Source organism: Podarcis vaucheri (genome assembly GCF_965113315.1).
Source record: "Podarcis vaucheri genome assembly, chromosome: 11".
NCBI classification, from domain to species: domain Eukaryota; kingdom Metazoa; phylum Chordata; class Lepidosauria; order Squamata; family Lacertidae; genus Podarcis; species Podarcis vaucheri.
The window spans coordinates 64,994,725-65,007,220 of record NC_138749.1 but is presented as its reverse complement, the minus strand read 5'-3'; the positions used below and the strand labels follow the sequence as shown (position 1 = coordinate 65,007,220).

General features: G+C 45.5%; 1 protein-coding gene across 11 annotated transcripts in view; it reads right to left on the bottom strand.

Moving 5' to 3' along the window:
• Nucleotides 1–12,496, bottom strand: part of TRPM3 (transient receptor potential cation channel subfamily M member 3) — a gene marked incomplete at its 5' end in the record, with an annotated part of 445,271 nt that overhangs the window by 17,103 nt on the left and 415,672 nt on the right. The gene's annotated exons all lie outside the window — the stretch shown is intronic.

The window sequence follows — 12,496 nt, the reverse complement described above, 5'->3', positions numbered from 1 at the left end:
AAAACATTGGTGGAGCCCGCGAAAGCTCATGAATAATAAATAAGCTCATGAATATGCAGATAAAGTGGCACCGCCTCCTTGTGAGCGAATAGGGGAGAGCGTGCTGCGCCTATTAATCAGCTCCGAAGGAAATTGGGTGGAGCTTTTGCTCGGGAGGGAGGGCAGGAGGCATGCAGGCAGCCCGACCCTGTGCATTTTGGGCTGGGGGAGGGGCGGCGGTGGCGTTCTGCTGGAGGGGCGCCTGAGATTATTGGGGGGGTGGAGCCCCCCCAAATGAATTTTTGAAGGGGCTCGGGAGTCGGCGCCTATGAGCCAGATGCGCCACACTGCTCAGCCGGCACCAGCCGGCACAAGGCACATGGGGGGAGAGATCTACTGAGCTTATAACCCACTGCAAGTGGAAAGTTAAAATACTAGATATATATTGATTAAGGGAACATAGCATTCAGAACAAATACAGATGAGTAAATAAGAGCTCTGATACCCTGCTTCACCGACTCTCCTTTCCAGAGCTATCCTAAATGTTTAAACTGTGCTTTCATTCTCTCCCTCACCTTCTCCCTCAACTCTCTGTCTCTCAACTCCTCTTCAACTGTCATTCCCAACAGACACCTTCCACCTGTCACTCACTACGACACCATCCAGCATTCAATCACAGTCTCCTGCTGTCAACTCACTCTTCTATTGTTTTTCATCACCTCCAAGCCCAGCTGGAGGAAGCTGCTTATTTATTTCACACATAAACATTATACAGTGGTACCTCGGGTTACATACGCTTCAGGTTACAGACTCCACTAACCCAGAAATAGTACCTCGGGTTAAGAACAGAAATCACGCAGCAGTGGTGTGGCGGCAGCGGGAGGCCCCATTAGCTTAATTGGTGCTTCAGATTAAGAACAGTTTCAGGTTAAGAACAGACCTCCAGAACGAATTAAGTACTTAACCTGAGGTACCACTGTATATCTCTTGATTGTCAAAATATCTCAAAGCGGTGGGAGCGGGGAAGACAGCTTCACCGCATCTTAATAAGCCAAAGAGCAAGGAAGGAGACCAGGGCAAGGGCCATGTGCTGAGAGCCCTAGAATCCCAGGAGTGGTTTGGCAATGCTGCGGAGCGGCAAGGGGTGCTGCAGCACACATTGGCAGCGTGAGGGCAGAGCCAGGGGACAGTGAGCTCCTGGGGCTGTAGAGATAGATCAGGAGTGCTGAATGGTGCCCACACACCCTGCCCGCTCTGCCCCTGCCCTGTCAGGAGGGTGGCTCTGTCATACCATTCCACTGCCCCAGTTGCTCCTTTAGAGCTTCAAATGGCTGTTATATATCAAGATGATAGCTTTTAAAACCTGCTTTAGAAAAGGTTAATGAAAAGTTGTTTGCTGCTTTTGCCGCATGAATACAATTTAGTCTGAAGTATGCGTCTCTGTGGCTGCTAACCAGAAAGTTGGTGGTCCAAGCCCAACCAAGAACTGCTGTGGGCAGGATTCCTACCCTGGGGGTCCCTTCCAATGCGACCCTTCTGTGATTTTACGCTGGGGCTCTCGGAAGCAGGTTGTTCACACCCGCCATTCTTAGTTTTTCTGAAGCTTGTTTCAAGCAAACTTGGACAACGGCTTATCCGGATTTCAAAATTAGACTTGAAAATAAGTATTCCACATGTGACCGGACATCAATAAATAGAGTTACAATTACAGCTTGGTCAGGTGCACTGGCAGACCTTGGCATCTCAAATTTCAGTGGCGCCCCATGCAATGCCAAAATCTGGAAGGGGTGGGGAGGCTGTGGAGAGGACGGTGCCTTAGCCCTGCCCCACTGCACAGCCACTCATGGGAGGCTCTGAATTTCTAGAACTTTGGAGTCATAATTCGTGATAATTCGTAATCCGTGATTGAGGGAGCGGTCCCATGCACCCCCTGCCCCTTCAGCCCCCCCCAGATGGTGCCCCGAACACAAAGAAGTCAACAAAATACTGTGAATGAATCCAAAGCTTCATTGATGCATATTAAAAGTCTAAGAAGAATTCTATATCAAAAGCCTGTCATGAAAATGGATGACCGAGAGAAGTGCAAACTTTGGATATGTTCAGTCTTTCTCCCCACCCTCCATTTAACCTTCACTTGAATTGACTGTTAGTCAAGGAAGATTTCTCTGGGATCCTTTTGAATAGGTAGCCTCTTACAGAAAATTAAAAATTGAATTAATTCTGTTGAACAAAGTTCACCAGCATGGAAATAATTTTTCAGTCCAGAGCAATTAATAAGTAAGGCTGTGTGCACATCATACATTTAAAGAACATTCTCCTTCCCCCGAGAATTCTGGGAACTGTAGTTTGTTAAGGGTGATGGGAATTATAGCTCTCTGAAGGGTGAATTACAGTTCCCATGATCATTTTTTTTTTTGGGGGGGGGGGAGAAATGTGCTTTATGTCCTTTTAATGTATAGCGTATAGACAGCCAGATAGGCCTCTCCTTTTCCGCTGTCCTCTTCAGATTTTAATAGGTGTCCTGGCTCTTTTCTTTTCATTCCTGCAGCAGGCCTTAACTTTGTGTTTGAGAAGGGACCCCAAGGGTCATCTAGTCCACCCCCAGCAATGCAGGAATCTCAGCTGAAGCATCCAGGACAGATGCCCATCCAACCTCTGCTTAAAAACCCCCAAGGAAGGAGAGACCACAATGTCCCGGGTGTTATGTACTGAACTTCTCACCCTGGGCCACCAGGGGGATACTGTAGATAGTTTTCACTCAGGTCCGCATATGCAAATAAGGAATTGGAAGTGACGTTCAGTGATTGGATATGTACAGAAAGTGGTTACTGTTGCTTTGTAGTTGAGCTCTATATGGTAAGCAGGCTGGCTGAACCCTTCAGCCCAGTTCTGTTCTGGCCTGTGAATAAACAAGAGCTGTTTGAAGAATTGCTGTGTCTGATATGTTCACCCACAATTTAACACCGAGGGACACCATTCCCCTGTCAAACAGCTCTTCCTGATGTTTAGTCACAATCTGCTTTCTTATAACTTGAAGCCATTGGCTTGAATCCTACTCTTCAGAGAAAACAAACTTGCTCCCTCTTCCATGGGTCAGTCCTTTATATACTTGAAGATGGCTATCCTATCTCCTCTCCTTTTCCAGGCTAAACATACTCCGCTCCATCAAGCACTCCTCATAAGCCTTCGTTTCCAGACCCTTGATCATCTCGGTTGTCCTCCTCTGCACACGTTACAGCTTGTCAATATCCTAATTGCAGCGCCCAGAATTAGACACAGTATTCCAGGTGTGCTCTGACCAAGGCAGAATAGAGTGGGACTATGAGCTTCCTTGATCTGGACACTAGACTTCTGTTGATGCAGCCTAGAATAGCATTAGCTTTTTTTTGCTGCTGCATTTCCCTGTTGACTCATGTTAAGCTTGAGGTCCACCAAGACCCCTAGATCCTTTTCACATGTACTGCTAGTGAGCCAGGTGTTCCCCATCTTATATTTGTGCATCTGGTTCGACTTGCCTAAGTACAAAACCTTCCATTTGTCCCTATTGTAATTCATTATGTTAGCTTGCGCCCAGTTCTCCAACCTGTTAAGGTCATTTTAAATTCTGATTCTGTCTTCTGCAGCATTAGCTCCCACTCCCAAGCCCTGGCAGAGGAAGGGGGTGTGGGGTGTGTGGCCACTCCAGGTGCCATCCTGGGGGGGGGGCGACATTGCCACGCACCCACCCACACTTGCCGCGGGCGGCGAGAGGCTAGCAGCGCCCCTCCCCCGATGCTCACCGCGTGGGCAGCGGGAGGCTAGCGGTGTCCCCCTGATGCTCACCGTGCAGGCAGTGGGCGGTTATGGATGCTCGCTGGGCATGCAGCTAGCCCTGCCCTCGTGAGCTGGCCAGCCCCACTTCTGCGCCACTCTGGGTGCCAGAGAGGTCGCTTCGCCTCTGTGCCCAAGTTTGGTGTCATCTGCACATTTGATGAGCATCCCCTCAATTCCTTCATCCAAATCATTTATATAGACGTTGAACAACAACGGGCCCAGGACAGAACCCTGTGGCACCCCACTTGTCACTTTTTTCCAGGATGATGAGGAACCATTATAGAGCACTCTTTGAGTTTAATCAGTCAACCAGCTACAAATCCACCTAACAGTTACTTCATTCAACCCACATTTTACCAGATTCCTTGTAAGAATAGTACTGGCAGTGTGTGGACCCAGAGACTGTGATGGGCAAAGCAAAGACAAAAGTGTTTTGGTTTAACTAGTCTGGAATAACAGCCATGCTGCTCCCATTTCCATCACGACTACTTCAGAACAGAATTGAGAGAGAGAGGGAGGAATGAGAGGGATGAAAGGCCTCAGAATTCATCAAAACTTGTTTGCCATGATCACCTGCGTGGTATAAATCAGTGAAGTTTCTGTTTGGGAAGACATCCTATGCATTTTTGCATTTCTGAATTTTATCCCATGCTCTGGACTAGGTACTCATGTAAATTTGCAGCCCACAGATAAAATGCTAGTTGGATAAAAAAATATGAAATTGAGGGAACAGTGGAACACTGGAAAACTGTTTCTGCTTGGTTCTGCTCACAGCAGCGTATTTTCAGTCCTTGTCTACATCCTCTATCTCCCGTGTTTATCATCTTTTTGTGATGCTAATTTTTCGTGGCCTCCTCCATGTTCTTTGTGTAGCTTCCTATCAGATTATCTGTCTCTGGTCACTGGAGAGCCAAGAGAGTGTGGCTGCTTCAGGCCACAGCACCCAAACTCCAGCGGGTGCAGAATGCTGTGGCAAGGCTCCTTACGGGGTCCTTGCCGTGGGATCACATTCATCCAGTGCTTTACCAGCTGCACTGGCTCCTGGTGGAGTACAGGGTCAGGTTTAAGGTGCTGGTTTTGACCTTTAAAGCCCTATGCGGCCTAGGACCCATGTACCTATGGGACCGCCTCTCCTGGTTTGCCCCACGGAGGACCTTAAGGTCCACAAATGACAACATTTTGGAGGTCCCAAGTCACAAGGTGGTTAGATTGGGCTCAACTAGGGCCAGGGCCTTTTCAGTAGTGGCCCCGACTTGGTGGAACGCTCTGTCACAAGAGACTAGGGCCCTGCGGGACTTGACATCTTTCCGCAGGGCCTGCAAGACAGAGCTGTTCTGCCTGGCCTTTGGTTTGGACTCAGTCTGACCCTTATGTTTCCCTCCCCTTATGGTTTTGATCTATGGGCTATTATTAAAAGGAGTCTGCATTTTAAATTGCATTGTAACCTGTAAAAAACCTGTAAAAAATTGGGTCTCCCCCCCCCCATTATGATTTTACTGTAATTTTACTGGTGTTAGCTGCCCTGAGCCCGGCTCTGGCCAGGGAGGGCGGGGCATAAATAAAACTTATTATTATTATTATTATTATTATTATTATTATTATTATTATTTCTCCAATATGATTACAGCAGCCATGACACAGAACTTGTTTTTTTAAAAAGATGTGAGTTTTGAAATTTGCTCATTTGTAAATCAGGGCACCCAAGATGAACAGGTCATAGTGGAGAGTTTTGACCAAACGTGATCCACCTGGAGTAGGAATCGGCAAGCCACTCCAGTATCCCTGCCAAGAAAACTCAATGGACAAAGACAACAGGCATATAAAAGTTATGACACTGGAAGATGAGCCCCTCAGGTCGGAAGGTGTCCAACATGCTACTGGGGAAGAGCGGAGGACAAGTACAAGTAGATCCAGAGCTGATGAAGCGGCTGGGCCAAAGCCGAAAGGACGCTCAGTTGTGGATATGCATGGAAGCGAAAGGAAAGTCCAATGCTGTAAAGAAAAATATTGCATAGGAACCTGGAATGTAAGAACCATGAACCTGGGTAAGTTGGATGTGGTCAAAAATGAGATGGCAAGAATAAATATTGACATCCTGGGCATCAGTGAGCTAAAATGGACGGGAATGGGCGAATTCAGTTCGGATGACTACCATATCTACTACTGTGGGCAAGAAACCCGTAAGAGAAATGGAGTGGCCCTCATAGTCAACAAAAGAGTGGCGAAAGCTGTACTGGGATGCAGTCTCAAAAATGATAGAATGATCTCGATACGAATCCAAGGCAGACCTTTTAACATCACAGTAATCCAAGTTTATGCACCAACTACTGGTGCTGAAGAAACTGAAATTGACCAGTTCTATGAAGACTTACAAAACCTTATCGAAGTGACACCAAAGAAGGATGTTCTGCTCATTATAGGGGATTGGAATGCTAAAGTAGGGAATCAAGAGATAAAAGGAACAACTGGCAAGTTTGGCCTTGGAGATCAAAACGAAGCAGGGCAAAGGCTAATAGAGTTCTGTCAAGAGAACAAGCTGGTCATCACAAACACGCTTTTCCAACAACACAAGAGACGACTCTACACATGGACATCCCCAGATGGGCAACATCGAAATCAGATTGATTATATTCTCTGCAGCCAAAGATGGAGAAGCTCTATACAGTCAGCAAAAACAAGACCTGGAGCTGACTGTGGCTCAGATCATCAGCTCCTTATAGCAAAATTCAAGCTTAAACTGAAGAAAGTAGGAAAAGCCACTGGACAGGTAAGATACAATCTAAACCAAATCCCTTATGAATACACAGTGGAAGTGAGGAACAGGTTTAAGGATTTAGATTTGCTGGACAGAGTGCCTGAAGAACTATGGATGGAGGCTCGCAACATTATACAGGAGGCAGCAACTAAAACCATCCCAAGGAAAAAGAAATGCAAGAAAGCAAAGTGGCTGTCCAACGAGGCCTTACAAATAGCGGAGGAGAGAAGGCAAGCAAAATGCGAGGGAGATAGTGAAAGATACAGGAAATTGAATGCAGATTTCCAAAGAACAGCAAGGAGAGACAAGAAGGCCTTCTTAAACGAGCAATGCAAAGAAATAGAGGAAAGCAACAGAATGGGAAGAACCAGAGATCTGTTCAAGAAAATCGGAAATATGAAAGGAACATTTCGTACAAAGATTACCATAACAAAGGACAAAAGTGGTAAAGATCTAACTGAAGCAGAAGACATCAAGAAGAGGTGGCAAGAATACACAGAGGAATTATACCAGAAAGATATGGATGTCTCGTACACCCCAGGTAGTGTGGTTGCTGACCTTGAGCCAGACATCCTGGAGAGTGAAGTCAAATGGGCCTTAGAAAGCACTGCAAATAACAAGGCCAGTGGAAGTGATGGTATTCCAGCTGAACTGTTTAAAATTTTAAAAGATGATGCTGTTAAGGTGCTACACTCAATATGCCAGCAAGTTTGGAAAACTCAGCAGTGGCCAGAGGATTGGAGAAGATCAGTCTACATTCCAATCCCAAAGAAAGGCAGTGCCAAAGAATGCTCCAACTACCGCACAATTTCACTCATTTCACATGCTAGCAAGGTTATGCTTAAAATTCTACAAGGAAGGCTCAAGCAGTATGTGGACCGAGAACTCCCAGAAGTGCAAGCTGGATTTAGAGGAACCAGAGACCAAATTGCAAACATGCGCTGGATTGTGGAGAAAGCTACAGAGTTCCAGAAAGACATCTACTTCTGCTTCATTGACTATGCAAAAGCCTTTGACTGTGTTGACCACAGCAAACTATGGCAAGTTCTTAAAGAAATGGGAGTGCCTGATCACCTCATCTGTCTCCTGCGAAATCTCTATGTGGGACAAGAAGCTACAGTTAGAACTGGATATGGAACAACTGATTGGTTCCAAATTGGGAAAGGAGTACGGCAAGGCTGTATATTGTCTCCCTGCTTATTTAACTTATATGCAGAATTCATCATGCGAAAGGCTGGGCTGGATGAATCCCAAACCGGAATTAAGATTGCCGGAAGAAATATCAACAACCTCAGATATGCAGATGACACAACCTTGATGGCAGAAAGTGAAGAGGAATTAAAGAACCTTTTAATGAGGGTGAAAGAGGAGAGCGCAAAATATGGTCTGAAGCTCAACATCAAAAAAACGAAGATCATGGCCACTGGGCCCATCACCTCCTGGCAAATAGATGGGGAAGAAATGGAGGCAGTGAGAGATTTTACTTTCTTGGGCTCCATGATCACTGCAGATGGTGACAGCAGTCACGAAATTAAAAGACGCCTGCTCCTTGGGAGAAAGGCGATGGCAAACCTAGACAACATCTTAAAAAGCAGAGACATCACCTTGCCAACAAAGGTCCGTATAGTAAAAGCCATGGTTTTCCCAGTAGTGATGTATGGAAGTGAGAGCTGGACCATAAAGAAGGCTGATCGCCGAAGAATTGATGCTTTTGAATTATGGTGCTGGAGGAGACTCTTGAGAGTCCCATGGACTGCAAGAAGATCAAACCTCTCCATTCTGAAGGAAATCAGCCCTGAGTGCTCACTGGAAGGACAGATCGTGAAGCTGAGGCTCCAATACTTTGGCCACCTCATGAGAAGAGAGGACTCCCTGGAAAAGACCCTGATGTTGGGAAAGATGGAGGGCACAAGGAGAAGGGGACGACAGAGAATGAGATGGTTGGATGGTGTTCTTGAAGCTACTAGCATGAGTTTGATCAAACTGCGGGAGGCAGTGGAGGACAGAAGTGCCTGGCGTGCTCTGGTCCATGGGGTCACGAAGAGTCGGACACGACTAAACGACTAAACAACAACAACAAAATCATTGCTCTAAAATCCATTTCTCATTTGACTCAGTCCATGTGTGAGAGAAGGACGTTGCCTCCTGTTTAGCAGCATAAACACATTCTAGGGGGAATGATTAGAGGTTTAGCAAGAGGGCCAGAGAAATTCAGTGGGCCTCAAATAATAATAAAAATGACTCCTGTGTCAAATAATTATGAATGCACCTTCTCAACAAATACATTTCATTCCCAATCCTAACTGCACAGTCTACAATATCCATGCACATTCCATTTCTTCCCCATTCAAAAAGAATTCAGGCATTTATTTATGGACACTTCACCACCACAAAAACCACAGAGAACATGCAGCCAGTTTGTAAATCACTCTGCATTGCTTCACAGAGGTTAAGACGAACATGGGGCACATCTGTGGCATGGGGAGGCTGCCAGTTGATGCCCCCATGCGCTAACCTGGCCAGCCTGCAGTCATGCTTCACAGAACAATGCAAAGTAACAAAATGAAAAAACCCCAAACAAAACTATACAAACAAAACAAATGTAGTATTTGTATATTTCTCAAATTCAGTGAAATTTTTATGTAATACAGGCCTAAGAAACGTGGATTTCTCAATGAACCCAGAATTTATGGCTAGCAAAGAAGTGATAGAAAACGCAAGAAAGAAAGAGAAACCAAAATATTGTGATGTCTGATGGCTCTAAAGAGCGTGTTGAGCTTGTTGGCTGGTGCTTGGCTGACATTTGAGAAAGTACAAACACTCCAGTGTAAAAAGTCAACTGTGGCTGATTTAGCTTAGGCCAGAGTGGAGAATATACATTTCCAAATAGTGCAAAAACAAACATTTCAGAGAAATAACATGTAACATTGTGTGGTTTAACCAGCCATGGGTTGTTCTTCTGCATGTGCTACATGTTTTAGAGACAATATTGCATTGTCATAGACGAGAAATCACAGAATGTTGACAGCAGACTCCAGTGCTAGACTTACGTCCTGCGTAAGAACAGCTGAAGGAGCTCAGGAGGAGGCTCTCGTAAGGGATCATATTCTCCAGCCCAGATTTCTTCTCTCTCAGGCAGATCCAGACCTGCCTAAAATTACTCTCTGAATGTGGTAGACATTTCCTCTTTGTCTTTCACTTTTAAAGTCTGTTTTGTGCAGAAATCAATCTCAGTAACATAAACACTGGATCATAGGAGCCAACTCCAGCGGGCCGTATATATATATATATATATGGGGGGGCCAGGCACCCACAAAGTCAATGAGCAAAGCTGGAGAGAGGCAGCCAGCCGGCCAGGCAGCCAGCCTCTGCCGTGCTGCTTCCGAGAGAGAAGCAGTCCAGCTCCACCCTCTGCAGTCAGAGAGGGAGGCACCCTTTTCTGGGTGGGGGGTGGTCTCTCTGCCTCCGAGTCTGAGCCCCTCCCTAGGGAAAAGGGTGCCTTGCTGGCTGTGGAGAGGAAGAGGAGCCACCACTGGCCGCCATCAACGTCTCGTGCACATGCCTGCACATAGTGCATGTGATGTCATATGCATGACGTGCAACGTCCATTGCGTTTTTGGAGGTGCCCACATGACAATGACGGGCACCTGCAATAGCGAGAGTGAGATGGCATCCCTGCCCTGGATGCTCATGGAGCTATAGCAGATCCTTTCAAATGTTTGATTAACACAAGAGCTGGCAAACTCTGTTTTCCCTTTCTGAATGCATAATTTTAAGACAGCACAGGGGCTCAATAATCCCCAGTATTTATATTTTATTTATTTCAAAACTATTATAAAGTTCCCCAAGGTAAGTATGTTGCAAGCTGTTTCACAACCTGACTAGAGTTAGTAAGAGGCATCTGATGTGGTTATCACCTTAGGAGCTCAAATAATGAGTAACAGCAGTTACTTAAGAGTTCAAATAATCAGTATCAACAGTAAAACAGATTTATCTGAATCTCTATGTAAGGCTTTAGCACTTCCCATCCTGTTAAAAGACATTTACAGCCACAGTCAGCTTTTGTCTTGCCCCTTCTCCATTTACATGGTTCTAAACTACAATCAGCACACCACTTTAGAAAAAGCACACACCCCAGGCAAATGTCTGCAGAATGTGTTGCACTATGCCACATCCTTAGTACAACATCAATAAATGGCCACTTATAGAGGAGCAGATATTTGTTGAAGGAAACCCCAAACTTTGTGACTCTCCCTATCCCCACTCTTCCCTTATACTCACAAAAGGAAGATTCTTGCCATATATGAAAAAGATGGAAAGACAAACTCAAGAAGATAATTGCATGGATGCCATCCCTATTTTTGTTTGCTTGCATGCGATGCTATCTTTGAGAACAAAAGAGGAAGGATAATTTGAAAGAGGAAATCCCTTTTCTAAAGATAGTTGAGATATTTAAAACCATTAGGATGAAAAGAGCATAATGGTTTTCTAGCAAAAATTCCCATTATGCAGATATATTGTGAAGCAGGAGGTTAGGATGAATGCCAGAGCTGATGACTACACTTTATCCAGACGTGAACAACTGGAGAAACCAACCTGCCTCTTGCTACAATCCATGTTCTTGAATTCTACAGGAACCCATGAGCTGCCCTGCAGAAGCCTAGGCTCACCTCAGGGATGCCCTTGATGTCACAGGGGATCTATTAGTACAGATGGAATCATTTGGACCCACCACTGGAACAAGGCCTCATTATGAAATGCCACCCACATGTACATTCAAGTGGCGGGAAGGTAAATGGTGTTTCCGTGCGCTCTGGTTTCTGTCACGATGTTCTGTTGTGCCAGAAGCGATTTAGTCATGCTAGCCACATGACCCAGAAAGCTGTCTGTGGACAAACGCCAGCTCCCTTGGCCTGAAAGCGAGATGAGCGCCACAACCCCATAGTCACCTTTGACTGGATCTAACTGTCCAGGGGTCCTTAACCTTTTTTTTTTTTTTTAACATTCAAGTAGAAAAGGTGTGCAAATTTTCTCCAGCATGCCTGTGCTAAGCGTAGTCTTGTTCTTGCATTCCAATGGCTGCACAATCTCAGGCTAGCCTGGTCTGCCCTTGCATGTTGCCCCGGGTGGCACCAGGAGGATTAATTAAAACAGAACTCTGCGTTTTCAGATGGCCAGACAAATGAATTCTTAGGGCAACAGAAATGTATGGAAACATTTAGATTGGAAACACATTAATAACATTTAACCTGCGCATAGTGCTTTCCAGAGTTCAAAGTTCTTCCCATTCATTATCTAGTTGTAATCCTTACAGCCACCATAGAATGTAAGTAACACAGCTGGATTCAACTCAATAGTTGTATTAGTGAGAGACAGCACAATGAGTCACATCACCACAACCAGACTTTCCCACCTGTCTTCACCAAATCAGCTCTAGGGCTTCCAGAGAACTCCCAGAACAGTGCGGGGGGGGGGGGACATTCAATTTGGCAAGCAGAAATGCTTACACTGATGGAATCATTGCCTTAGCGTGACATTGAATTCTGCCCGATTCTTACCACCCACCCTGTAGTTGGGAGGACTGAGGCTAAGTCAGTGGCTTCCTTCAGGCCAGCCACTGAATTTGTAGTGGAGATAGGAAGATATGACCAGGTACCTCCTCTTAGCCAATGTGCTACACCAGCTCTAAACCATATACAAGGCAACCAACTTTTGTTGCTTAATAGTTGGATGACACCTATAATCTTCTAATAAATATTTTGCCAGTATCTCAGAGTGTTAATAGCAGCAATCAGGCAGGTCAAAAGATTACAGCTGGTATAAACCAGCCCAAGATCCAGAAATAACTTTCAGAACCGAATGTTTAGTAGCTAACTGGGTTTCATGTTTATGCTGCGGAAGCAAACTGGGGGATGGGGAGAAATGAAGCAGGCTGGCATGATCTACACT